General features: G+C 35.2%; 1 protein-coding gene and 1 pseudogene across 1 annotated transcript in view; one reads left to right on the forward strand and one right to left on the reverse strand.

Annotated features, from left to right (window-relative positions):
• The window catches only part of LOC145291623 (uncharacterized), a 284,342-nt gene that overhangs the window by 171,361 nt on the left and 100,699 nt on the right, over positions 1-12,282 (forward strand). The gene's annotated exons all lie outside the window — the stretch shown is intronic.
• On the reverse strand, positions 5,928-6,044 carry LOC145291654 (5S ribosomal RNA; annotated as a pseudogene).

A 12,282-nucleotide genomic window follows, 5' to 3' on the forward strand; every position in this document is an offset into this window, starting at 1 on the left:
TTAACACTGTGTCTTCTCCCCCACTCAATTCCTGCTGATGAGGAGACGATATACAGAAATATTTTACTTTTTTCTCAATGGTTTTATTTGTAAATATCGAATGAATAAAAGGACATCGTTTCCGAAACGATCGTACATATAAATTTGATTTTGCTATGTTTCCCCCTATCAAAACTTGATAATTCCGCAATTACTAATCTTTCACTCTTTCCTTCTCTCTCTTTCTCTCTCTCTCTCTCTGTTTATATATATATATATATATATATATATATATATATATATATATATATATATATACACACACGCAAAACACCCGACTAGCTGAAACCACTGCCAATAATTTTCCCCACCCTTTATTCCATGAACAAAGCTTCTTTCTTAGAACCACACGGTTGTGGAACTCTCTGCCGTTTGCCTGTCCCCCCCCGAATTCAGCTTGGATATCTTCAAGTCCAACACAAACAAATTCCGGATGAACCGCCCTCTTAAGTAATGACACCAATCAAATCCCCAATACTAACTATTACTACGATACTATCCCACTGATTAGTGTACACACAATAACCCTTATCTCCGAGTGGCTCCTGGGCCTTGATAAGTGGTGACCCCCTTGTAAAAAAAATATATATATACATATATATATATATATATATATACTTTATATATATATATATATATATATATATATATATATATATATATATATACTTATAAATTTATATATATACTTCAGAATAAAATTATCTAACAATCAACTGGTATGGAAACCGGTGATTATAGGTCTTACAGAATATTATTGGCAGTAATATTTTATAAGTACTATCCCATCTAAATAAAAATTGCTCGATATACAAGATAGAGCAAATAAATCAAATTTTAGTTATTCAATGAATTTTAAAATTTATGACGTGAAATGGTTAAATTTCGAATAAAAAAAATTGTATTATTCTATGTAAGACAAAGAATACATTTGAAATATTCTAACTCCTTATCATATTGGATTTCGATGTCTACTATCTCTTCAGAGGAGAAAGTATTAGCAAATAATAGTTTACACCTTATTTGCTAATTGTGATTTTCATGTCTCACTGACTTTAGCAAATGAAGGTGTAAACCATGATAATTATTTGTTAATATTTTCTCTGATAGACATTGAAATCTATAGGATAAGGAGTTAGAATATTTCAAATGTAATCTTTGTCTTACATAGAATAATAATAATCTTTTATTTGAAATTTAAGCATGTCATGTCATAAAATTTTAAATTTATTCAATGACTAAATTTATATATATATATATATATATATATATATATATATATATATATATATATATATATATATAATATAAAGCTGAATGTCTGTGTGTGTATGTGTGTGTATCTGGTCACGAATAAGCTCCTATATGGTTGACTATTTAAAAAAAAAACTGATTACATATAATGATAGAAGATGTATCGAGACACAGGAATGGGTATGTTTGATCTGGCAGAACGGTGGTTCATTAAAATTGTGGTGTCTGCGTTCGCGACTGGTCCACAAAGTATGGAAATAAAAAATTTAAAAATTAAACAACAAAAAAAAACGTTTACAAGTGTTTTTGATATAGATGTACATAAGAATACTTTGATAGGGATAGTATAATAAAATTGTGGGGTCTGCGTTCGCGCCTGGCCTCCATAGAATGGAAATAGGCATACACTTTAATAAAGACTTTTCATATCTATCTGCGTAAGTATACTTTGATAATTATGTTTCAGTTTGAAGAAATATGGTATAATAAACTTATGAGGTGTTCGTTCGCACCTGACCTCCATAGAAAAGAAATATATCATAAAGTTTAACAATGTTTTTTAATATAGATCCACAGAATATTGTGATAAGTGTTTCAGTGTGAACAGGTATGGTATAATAAATTATGGGGTTTATCTATTTTATTTTTACTTTCATCATATTTTGCTTTGGTTTTGATACCCCCAAATTCGGAGCTATCTCTTTACAAGCCTTCCTTTTCATAACCAATCATACTTTCATAAATCAGAGTCCATTTTCTATAGGCTGTTTTTGAACACAGTCAACGACGGGTACTTTTGTTGGTATATATGTAATTTATGATATGTCGTAAAATGAAATGCAGGGGAGACACAAAACAAAAAATCAATTAAACACAGGAATAAATAATAAAAACAGTTTACCAGCTTAAAAGAAGATTATCAGATAAAAATGTTAATTTTATCGATTATCATTGTTTTATGAAATTGGAACTTGGCCAAGAATAGTTTTATGTTTTTATTTCGTTTTCAGTGGATCCATATGTTATGTACAATTTTTTTTTCATAAGAACTTTACAGTAGTAGACAAGCTCCCAAAGAATGGACTGGTTAAGAAAAGATAACAGTGTCAGTGTCAGTGTCAGCACACACACACACACACACACACACACACACACACACACACACACACACACACACACACACACACACATATATTAAAAAGTTTGACTCATGTCACGGTAACCTACATATAAAATTTAAAATGTTTAGACCCAAAATTGGCGGAGGAGTTTGGTAGAGTCTACAAAGGTAAACTATTTCAACTTAGATCTCTTAGCAGTCAAATCTTCGCCCAAAAACTGATTAAAAAGCTAGCTGCATGTCTGAATACCCTTTATGTAAAATTTACAAATGGCTGAATAGTTTGCTAGAGACTGCAAAAGTTAAATCTCTTGAACTTTGACCCGTTGGCAGCTCAAAATTTCGACCAAAAAGCGATTAAAAAGCATGCCTTATGTTTAAATACACTTTATGTAAAATTTCAAATGTTTAGACCAGAAATTGGCTGATTAATTTGGTAGAGACCGCAAAGGTCAAATTTAAAAAAAAATTTGACCCCAATTTTAAGCCCTTAACATTTATCACTTTCGGCTCAAATCAAATTAAACACTTTTCTCGATGTCCAAGTAACCTACATCTAAAATTTCAAGTGTTTAGACTCAAAATTGGCGGAGGAGTTTGGTAGAGTTATAAACAATCAAATCGTTGAACTTTTACCCCTTGACAGCCAAATGTCTGGTCGAAACTCGATTAAAAAGATTTTCCTAAATCTCCATACTCTTGTCATATATGTCAAATCTCGAGTCTGTAGACTGAAAATTGACAGAGTAGTTTGGTAGGAAAATGTACACACACAGACAGACAATTTCACTTTTATAGATATATAGATTTTACATAACTATTAATATTACTAATGGAAATTTGGTATCTGTCTATCTGAACCTTAAGCTATACTATTACTTCCATATCTAACGCCGATATTGTACTATAGTTTAGTGTTAATCCATTGGGGGGGTAGTGTAATGTTACATGAAAGGGCTGTCCCCTTATCATGCAAGAAGACATACTAGATAAGTGAAAATGATATTAGGATAAGGCTAGAATCGAACCCTGTAGACAAGTGTTAAAGATGATGGAAAATTGAATGTTAGAAATTAAGTTCATTGTTAATTCTATTAGAAATTGTTAAATATTGTTTATGTCGGAAAAAAGAGTCGATTGTCCATTCTTTTAGAAATCTAGATATTAAATATGTCAGTTAAATGAATGCACAATACGAGTTAAAATATATTGTTTAAAAATAGGTTAGAATTAGAATTGAGGATTCTTTTGTTTGCCAAAAGTGTGTTTTGACAAACATATGTAAAGCCACGTGAAAATTAGTCACGTTTGAAAACCACACTTCTGACGTCATAAACAAAGGATATTTCTCAATATAGGAATCTGAGGGTTCGGAGTTAGAAGTCAGTAGATCAGCCAAGCGTTGAGAGTCAAGAGTTGATGAGAGATAGTCAGTTGGAGAGGAGAGCTCTTTAGAAGCGAAGGTAGAAGATTAGACCATGTAGATTCAAGTGTGAATTCCTGACGTCACCGATCGGTGGATTGAAGAATAAAGAAACCAACTATGTTGTAACTGTTGTCTCGTGTCGTCATTTCTCACAACCAGAAAAGGTAAATGTGTTTTATCATCTTGTAACGAACTTTGTATAACGCTTCAAAGTATTACGTGTCGTCCACACCATCATCATAAGTGAAGTATCTCCCCCCTCTATATGTATATAAGAAATGTTGCATCATATCATGCAGCCTGTATTAATAATATGAAGTCCCCAATAATCATCTCAGTCAGATATTAAATAGTCATACATTAAATCCGTTGCCAAGGCCGCTGGAAATATGATGGGATCCTTCTATCGATCCAGTAGATAATTCACTGCTGATGAATTCTCTATCTATATAAGAGCCAGGTACGTCCAAGGATGGAGCACTGTTGCCACATCTGGGCAGGAGCTGCTAGAAAGGACTTATCTCTTATCCTGCCTTGATAGAGTTCAAAATAGACTTCGTAGCCTCGTAGGGGATGTCGTTCTCTCTTCTCTGCAACCTCTATCTCACAGAAGAAATGTTGCGAATTTGTCTCTGCTTTATCGTTATTTTCATGGCTCGGCTGAACTCCAATCTATGGTCCCTCTCGCCAAAAATTAATAAGAAACACCCGTCTAGCAGAAATCACTATCAATAATTTCCCCCACTCTTTATCTGTGCCTAAACCTAAACGTAGATTCCATGAGCAAAGCTTCTTTATTAGAACTACACGCTTATGGAATTGTCTTCTGTTTTCTTGTTTCCAGCTGATTACAATATGGTTGTCTTCAAGTCTAACGTAAACAAGTTTTTGATGAGCCGTTCCATATAAGTTAACAAATTCACCAAATTTCCATTACTAACGATTACTATATTGTCCAATTTCTACTGTACGCTCTTTAACCCTTATCCTCGAGTGGCCTCAAGACCTTGATAAGTGGTGATGCCCATGTAAAAAAAAAGATATAAGGTCTCTCTTATCATCGTCATCTGTTCTGAGTTCCCGTTAACGTGTCCCAATATGAGCCCCCTGTTATTTAACAGTAGTAGCCGTTCTGTAGTTATGAAATCATCCAGTCAGGCAGTTGAAGTTATATGTTCTATTTCCATAAAATCGACCTCTAGGTATAAGTTTTTCATGCAAGGGGGGGGGATGCATCAATTTAGATAATAGTGGATATTTTGACGGTAATATAAGTGTGATACAGAAAAAATTCGTATTCATTCAAAAGAACGAAGCTTAAGAAAAACGATTAATGGAATGACAGATCAATAAAATAGTGAGATATACGGAATAACTGACTAACGAATATATAAATAGAAATCGCTATCTTGTATTAAGTCTTTTATTATGGATTGTCACCGCTTATTACAGCCCGAAAGCCATTCGAGGATAATGGTTAATGGATGTAAAGTGGCCGATGAGACAACTCCATCGTTATTGATAATGGTGGAACTTGGGTAGTGTGTTGTTTAAGAGGAAGGGTCAACACGATATTGTTCACTCTAGACTTAAAAATGACCATGTTGTAGTCAACTCGGAAGCAATCTGGAAGTATTGTGTACTACATACGGGAAGTTGTAAGAAAATTTGATTATAGAATTTACGTTAAGCGTGGAGAGATAATAAGGTAAATTGCTAGCAGTGGTTGGCGAATAACTGCCGTGAATGTTCTATAGAAGGAGACATAAGGAAAAGCTCAGTCGAGCAGCTGCTATGAGAATAATAATAGTGCAAGGATAGACTCGCTACGGCTCTTCTGTAGGGTAGGAAAACGGGCTTCTCCCACTAGTTTTAGATGCCGGTTTTAAATCCTGCCCAGACAAATATAAAAGGGCTCCTTTAAGAGACTATGGATACCCACGAAGGGGTGGTTGCGCGTGAAATTTTTGTGGCAGGTGGTGCGCAATCTCCAACCACACCTCTTCTGAGTCGGCATTGTTAAATACCAGTGGCAAGTGAAGTGTATGTACAAGAAGACTGGAAACAAATGCCGAGATAAGCGAAGAACACATCCAGCACCTAGAATTCCCAAATGGTCACCCATCTGGTACTAACCAGGCTCAACTTTGCTTAACTTCGGTGATCTGACGAGAACCGGTATGTCAAACCGACTATGCCGTATATATGCCCAAACAAGTAAGGATACTCTTAATAATTATTCATTAAACGTGTTAACAGTACTCTATCTTATGACGTATTTGGCTTTCATACAAGCAAAAGATTGCCTTAAGCGCAACATTGGAATCTACCAATATAAATGTCTGCATGATAAGGTAAGCACAATAAATCTTGGTGCAAGAAATTGGCGTAGACGTCACGTAGATCAGGTTACACAGCACAGAGGAATTGTAAGCATTATATGGTGCTATATGCATCAACATACCAACCAAAGATCCTCGCCGAGATATTAGATACCATACGAGTGAAATGTACTTCGGATGACGCGACAGTTTTTGAACAGTGTAATGGAGCTCTGAAGATCTTAAATATGTCACAACAGAAAATTCTTGAAATAGACATTCCAAGAATTTGTCATATAGGAAAATCAATAATTCCAGTGGTATTTATAGCATTTTGTTGATGACACTATAGTTATAGCACTTTACTTAATTGGGAAATGTTGAAATATGTTAACTCAAAGTGTCTACATGTAAAAAAATTATAGAAGAATGTGAAAACTCTCGTACACACAGACACACATACACACACACACACATATATATATACACACACACACATATATATATATACACACACACACACACATATATATATATATATACACACACACACACACATATATATATACACACACACGCACATACAAATATATATATACTATTATATAAAGTCACTTTGTGTGTGTGTTCCTTCTTCATAGGTTCCGAAACGGCTGAACTTATCTTTTGAAATTCACGCAAAGTTAATTTACTGTCTGGCAGGGTTCTTAGATATGTTTTACACCGAAATTCATCCGAAAAGTATCGAAAATCGAAAACATCCGAACCTTAAAATAGTCTTTCTTTCTTATAGATAAAAAAGCTCTATCGATCTGGTCCAAGCTGCAACCTATCGTCATATATCCCAACTATAAAATGTCGACCCCCGTCCCCAATGGTCGCAAAACTCACACCACTCGTAAAACTGACTGTAACCGAACTCGAAATACTTTAATCTCTATGTCCGTTCTTTTGTCTCAGTTACGGCCACACCTTGATTAACAATCCTATTTCAGATGGCCTTTGTGTTCCTTGCTGAACCAGTTGTCTTTCTACTAATATTATTTCATATACTTTTGTTCCGCTGAATAACTATTTTTCTTATAGGTTTTCTCATTTTTAATCAATTCCTAACACTTAGGGGATGTCGATTGTATCACCTCTGGACGGCATATAAGGCTATGTTGAACAAGAGACTTCGATTGTATTTCTCGACTAGTTTATACCCTTGGTTTGAGCGGAGGGAAGTGATGAGGATAAAGTTGAGAGAAACAGAGATGATTATAAACTGGCCAAAAGTTAGTTTGAAAAAAGTTTCTGAAACCGTTCAACCCAAGATGGTGATGATGATGACGACGACGATGTTGATGACGACGATGATGTTGATCATGATCACTATAGCGATGAGGATAATTATTATGATGATGACAACGACGACGATGATCATGGTGACAACAACAGTGATGACACCATGATTATAACGATGATGAACATTTTTCACTTTATAAAATACAATCTTTCCATTATATAACTATGGCAAGGACAACAGCATATTCTTTTCATTGTTTGGACTCTCGATTGTGTATCCGTTGATATCTTATATGCTTTTATATAGAGTGATGTGATTCTCGGTTGCTTAACTGTGTCTAACTGTGTCTGATATATACTCGAGAGTCAAAACAATGAAAAGAATATGTCATAGCCAAATAACTCAAAAGATAACAATAGTCCGATCAATTATAGTAATATAAACAATCAACCCTCATCTAAAAAATTCAGAACTTTAATATCTTTCTGCTTTTTTTTTCTATCCAAACAAATACAAAATTGTATGAATAATATTCTCAAAGAAAATGGCATCTTCGCAATGATAGCGAATTTCTATCGGGATTTTAAAAAAGAGTATTCTCAATGTAAAAAAAAAAAAAATACACGAGGAAATTACGACTGAACGAGGTGGCGTCTCCGTATCTGTTTGATCGTAGTCAATTGAATAGCTAGAGTTACTTTTCAATTAAATAGAAAAGAATGGAAGATAGGATTTGCTCAGCTCTAATAATTGGAAAATGTTCCCAATTACAAACGGTCGCCGCATCTTAAAAATAGAAAATACGAGAGTAGACGCACTCCTCGATTTCGACAACGTGTCCGACCTTAGAAACACCTGCGTCGCCTTCGCCTTCTCGACAATCTGTATGCCGCGGCTAAATCCCAACTCTCTTTGAAATTTTATAGTTTTAGAAATATATCCATCCTTTCATTCATCACCAACATTTGCCATCTGACCTGTAATTCGATTTATTGAATTTATGTCGTTTACATTCAACTATCATTATAAGACTAGCCTACATTTGACAAGACTAATTGCCACGTGTGACCTCACTCATACGTTATTCTCATCAACCAATCGACCCATCACAAAACAGATATAATATCAGGCGCATACATACCCTAGCTTTTTATATATGCATATCATCTGAACATGTATACAAGCGAGAATGTGTGTGAGGACACTTCTCAACCTATATACTCTACGAATCGTTAATCTACAGACTTGAAATTCAGTATAGAAGTTCTTCACATGTGGAAAAAGTAATTTCTTCCCCAGAACCGCTAGACTTTGGAATTCCCTTCCAGGTTCCTGCTTCCCCAACTGTACTAACATGCAAAAATTCAAGTATAACGTGAATCGACATCTTGCTGCCCAACTCCCCACCTAGTACCGCTGTAGCCTGTGTTCCTAATAGTAGTTCTCTATATCAAAGTGGCAATGTGCCTTGCTTGGGGTGAAAATGTAATAATAAAAAAAAGGTTTTCATCTGGCAAAAAAAGGGGCTGCTAAGAGATCAAAATTAAAAATTTTATACGTGGTAGTCGTCGGATTTTTCTCTGTTTGCTAACTGTTTCACGATTGCGCATGCGCGAATGGTTCACATTACAGATTTCTTATGTTAAATACAAGTCGGTTTAAAAACATTTTTTAGAGAACGTGTCATACTTGACTCACGGTCTTTTGGTTTCGATCTCAGTTCGAGTAAGTTTTTTTTTTACTTACTAGAAGTGGGCTGTTTAGAAAAAATGTAATACTCGCGTGTACATGTCTCAGTTTCTGTATGAATTGAAACATGATATTTATGCGTATAACTGGGCAACGTCGGGTAGCCTGCTAGTATATTTATATTTTAAATAACATTCTTGACACTTCATACTTTAGTTGCTCTACAATAAACACCTAATAGTTTTCTAATATATAAAATAACAACATGGAAACGTTTTGTTTGCAATGCACACAAACATATCGATATATTTCTATATTAGTGGCCTGGCAAGGCCACAGAGGAAACAACCAAGCAAAAAATCCCTAAGCAAAATTCATCCATAAACAGCAAAACTGAAGCCAGCCTGCCAGGACACTATATATACAAATGTAGGCAAATTTCGACATAATTATTGGTTTAAAAATATAGGTTCTTTTTTTACACATTACGGGGATCATCCACAGCCTATTTTTGGCACTTTTTTACAGTCATAAAATGTTTCAATCATAGTCATTTGTTTTTCTAGTTTTGCATATGAATTACAAAATATCTGATATTTCCCCCAAACCTATGGCCTTGATGGAGGGGGACTAAAGCGTTCTGCTATGTTTTCAAATGATCTGAAATAACAACAAGGGAAACCTGATTCCAAATATTTCTCATATGTTTTATCTCCCTTTTTTGATTTTTATACATAAAGTAAATTTCACATTGTATAAGGGATTTTTTTTTGATACTAGAGATATTCATAATCGTACCCTATTTCCCGAAGAGGTAAGACATAACATATGAGAAATATTTGGAATCAAGTCTCCCATTGCATTTAGTTCAGATCATTTGAAACCAAAGCAGTAAGCTTTAATCTCCTCTCTATTAAGGCCAGAGGTTTTTGTACACACACGCACACACACACACACACACACACACACACACACACACACACACACACACACACACGCACACACACACATAAATATATATATATATATATATATATGGGGGCAACAACGAAAAATGAGAAGAATTCTTTAAATGGAGATTTATCGAGATAATAAAAAGATCAACATGTAAGGTGGAGCTAAGATACAAAAGGAAAAAGGAAAAAATCATCACTAAAATATATATACTAGTGCATATAAATTTCATGATATGAATCCAATAAATACATTACATCAATAGGAGTAAAGGATAGAAATGCTCTTTATACCTAGGTATTTCGAAGCCTAATACTTCTTATCAGAAGAGTAGAGGGGGTGCTAGGTAACAAATAAGAAGCGCGACGTCTAACGATCGATACATTAGGAAAGAAATATTTGGATGGAGAGTAAATAGGATAGAGGTGGAAGTAGGAAAAGCTGGAGGGCTATTGTAATGAAGGTAGTGTAAGCTAAAGTGTGAGTATAACATATTGGATATAAGAGACATGGAATAGGATTGGGGGGTTTCTTCTGCTCCACACAAATATAAGTTTTCCTACTTCTAATTAAACTGCAACACTTACTTATTCACACCAAGCATTAGATTACAATTTCAATAAGCCGACTGTAATATAAATCACCAGATTCATTCCACTTTGGGGTTTAATTTTAGTGTCTGACCTTAGGCTCCGCGAAGCAAGGTATACACCCGCAACTCTCCACCACCTAACGCCAATCCTTGCTCTTAAATAACCTTCTTTCAATATCAGCCTCCTTTTCTCCTTTTCTCTCTTGCCATTCTACGCACCCTGACATTCTAGCGCCCCTTTTCTTTTTCCCCTCTCCTATTCTTTTTTTTTTTTTTGCTTTTTCCCGTTTTGTATATCGAAAGTCATAATAGAAAATTAAAATCTAAAAATCAAGAGTTAATAACAGTTCTCCTGCCAAAAACAGACGCTAGACAACGCTTATTTAAACTACAAAATACAACCTATAAGTCATAAGTCAACACACACACACACACACACACACACACACACACACACACACACACACACACACACACACACACACACACACACACGTTCTCATTCGCACGAGAACACACGCATACACACACTTATGGAAGTAACCACAGAAAAAACATACGCATATACATCCCCACACCCTCATACAAGTAAGTAGAAAATAAAAATAAAAAGGAAGTAATGGATATTTATGCCGTCAGTTCATTCATGAGAATGTTACTAGTAACATGTAAACCAGTACCACCTTTTCATGGTCGAGCCGTCGGCAATTAAACCGGCACCCCTCATCAAGAGGGTGGCTAGACACCCAGCAGAACTAAAACCAATACATATTTAAGGGCGGACGAGAACCAAGTGCCAACGGCCATCTAGCAAACTCGTCCAGGTATGGGTTAAACGCCCTCGCCAAAACTGAAGGCAAAGCGTGGCGAGTATGGCAAAACACTAGATCTATGACGTACAAGAATAAGAAACGACCGTCGGTCTCCAGTACTTCTCGAGTAACCGTTCCCAACAGCAAACGGCACAGCACTAGAATAGAGAGTGTTAAAAATCTCTTTGTTCTAAATAGGTTGGCATTGGAAATTGGGCCCCACGTGGCAGCGAATAGCTCGGTTAATTAGTTGGCTAAAGTCCAGGGAGAAGTTCCTCATTGAGTGATAAAACCCTTATTGATTATTGATTATTGATTGATTAATTAATTGATTGATTTATTTATTTATCTATTGATTGAATTGATATTTAAACAATCGTGTAGTAACACAATAAACGAGAAGGCTAGTGAGAACTGGAGAGCAGGAAGTCTTGCTAGCAGCAGTGAAACCATTTGTAGACAGTTTATCGCCAGAGTGTTCCTACTTACAATGACACCACGATCGTTTTTGGCGTAGAGAAAAGGAACAAAAATAAAAATTGTCTCCGTCGCGTAGGATTTCTCCTCCACTAACAAAGAACAAGAAATTGAAGTGCAGCATCTGAAGAAAAGATACTACACTTTGAGTTATATATTTTTTATTTACTCTGAAAAGTTTTCAACAAAACAGTAATAAGCAAAAAATTAGGCACAAGGCCATTCAAAAATTGGAGACGGGGTGTCTGTGGTCATTCTCGTCATTGTACCTTTGCTAGTCTATGCTTGACTAAAGTTCCCATTCACCACA

Source organism: Euprymna scolopes, chromosome 12 (assembly GCF_053919585.1).
Source record: "Euprymna scolopes isolate OS-2025 chromosome 12, ASM5391958v1, whole genome shotgun sequence".
Taxonomy (NCBI): domain Eukaryota; kingdom Metazoa; phylum Mollusca; class Cephalopoda; order Sepiida; family Sepiolidae; genus Euprymna; species Euprymna scolopes.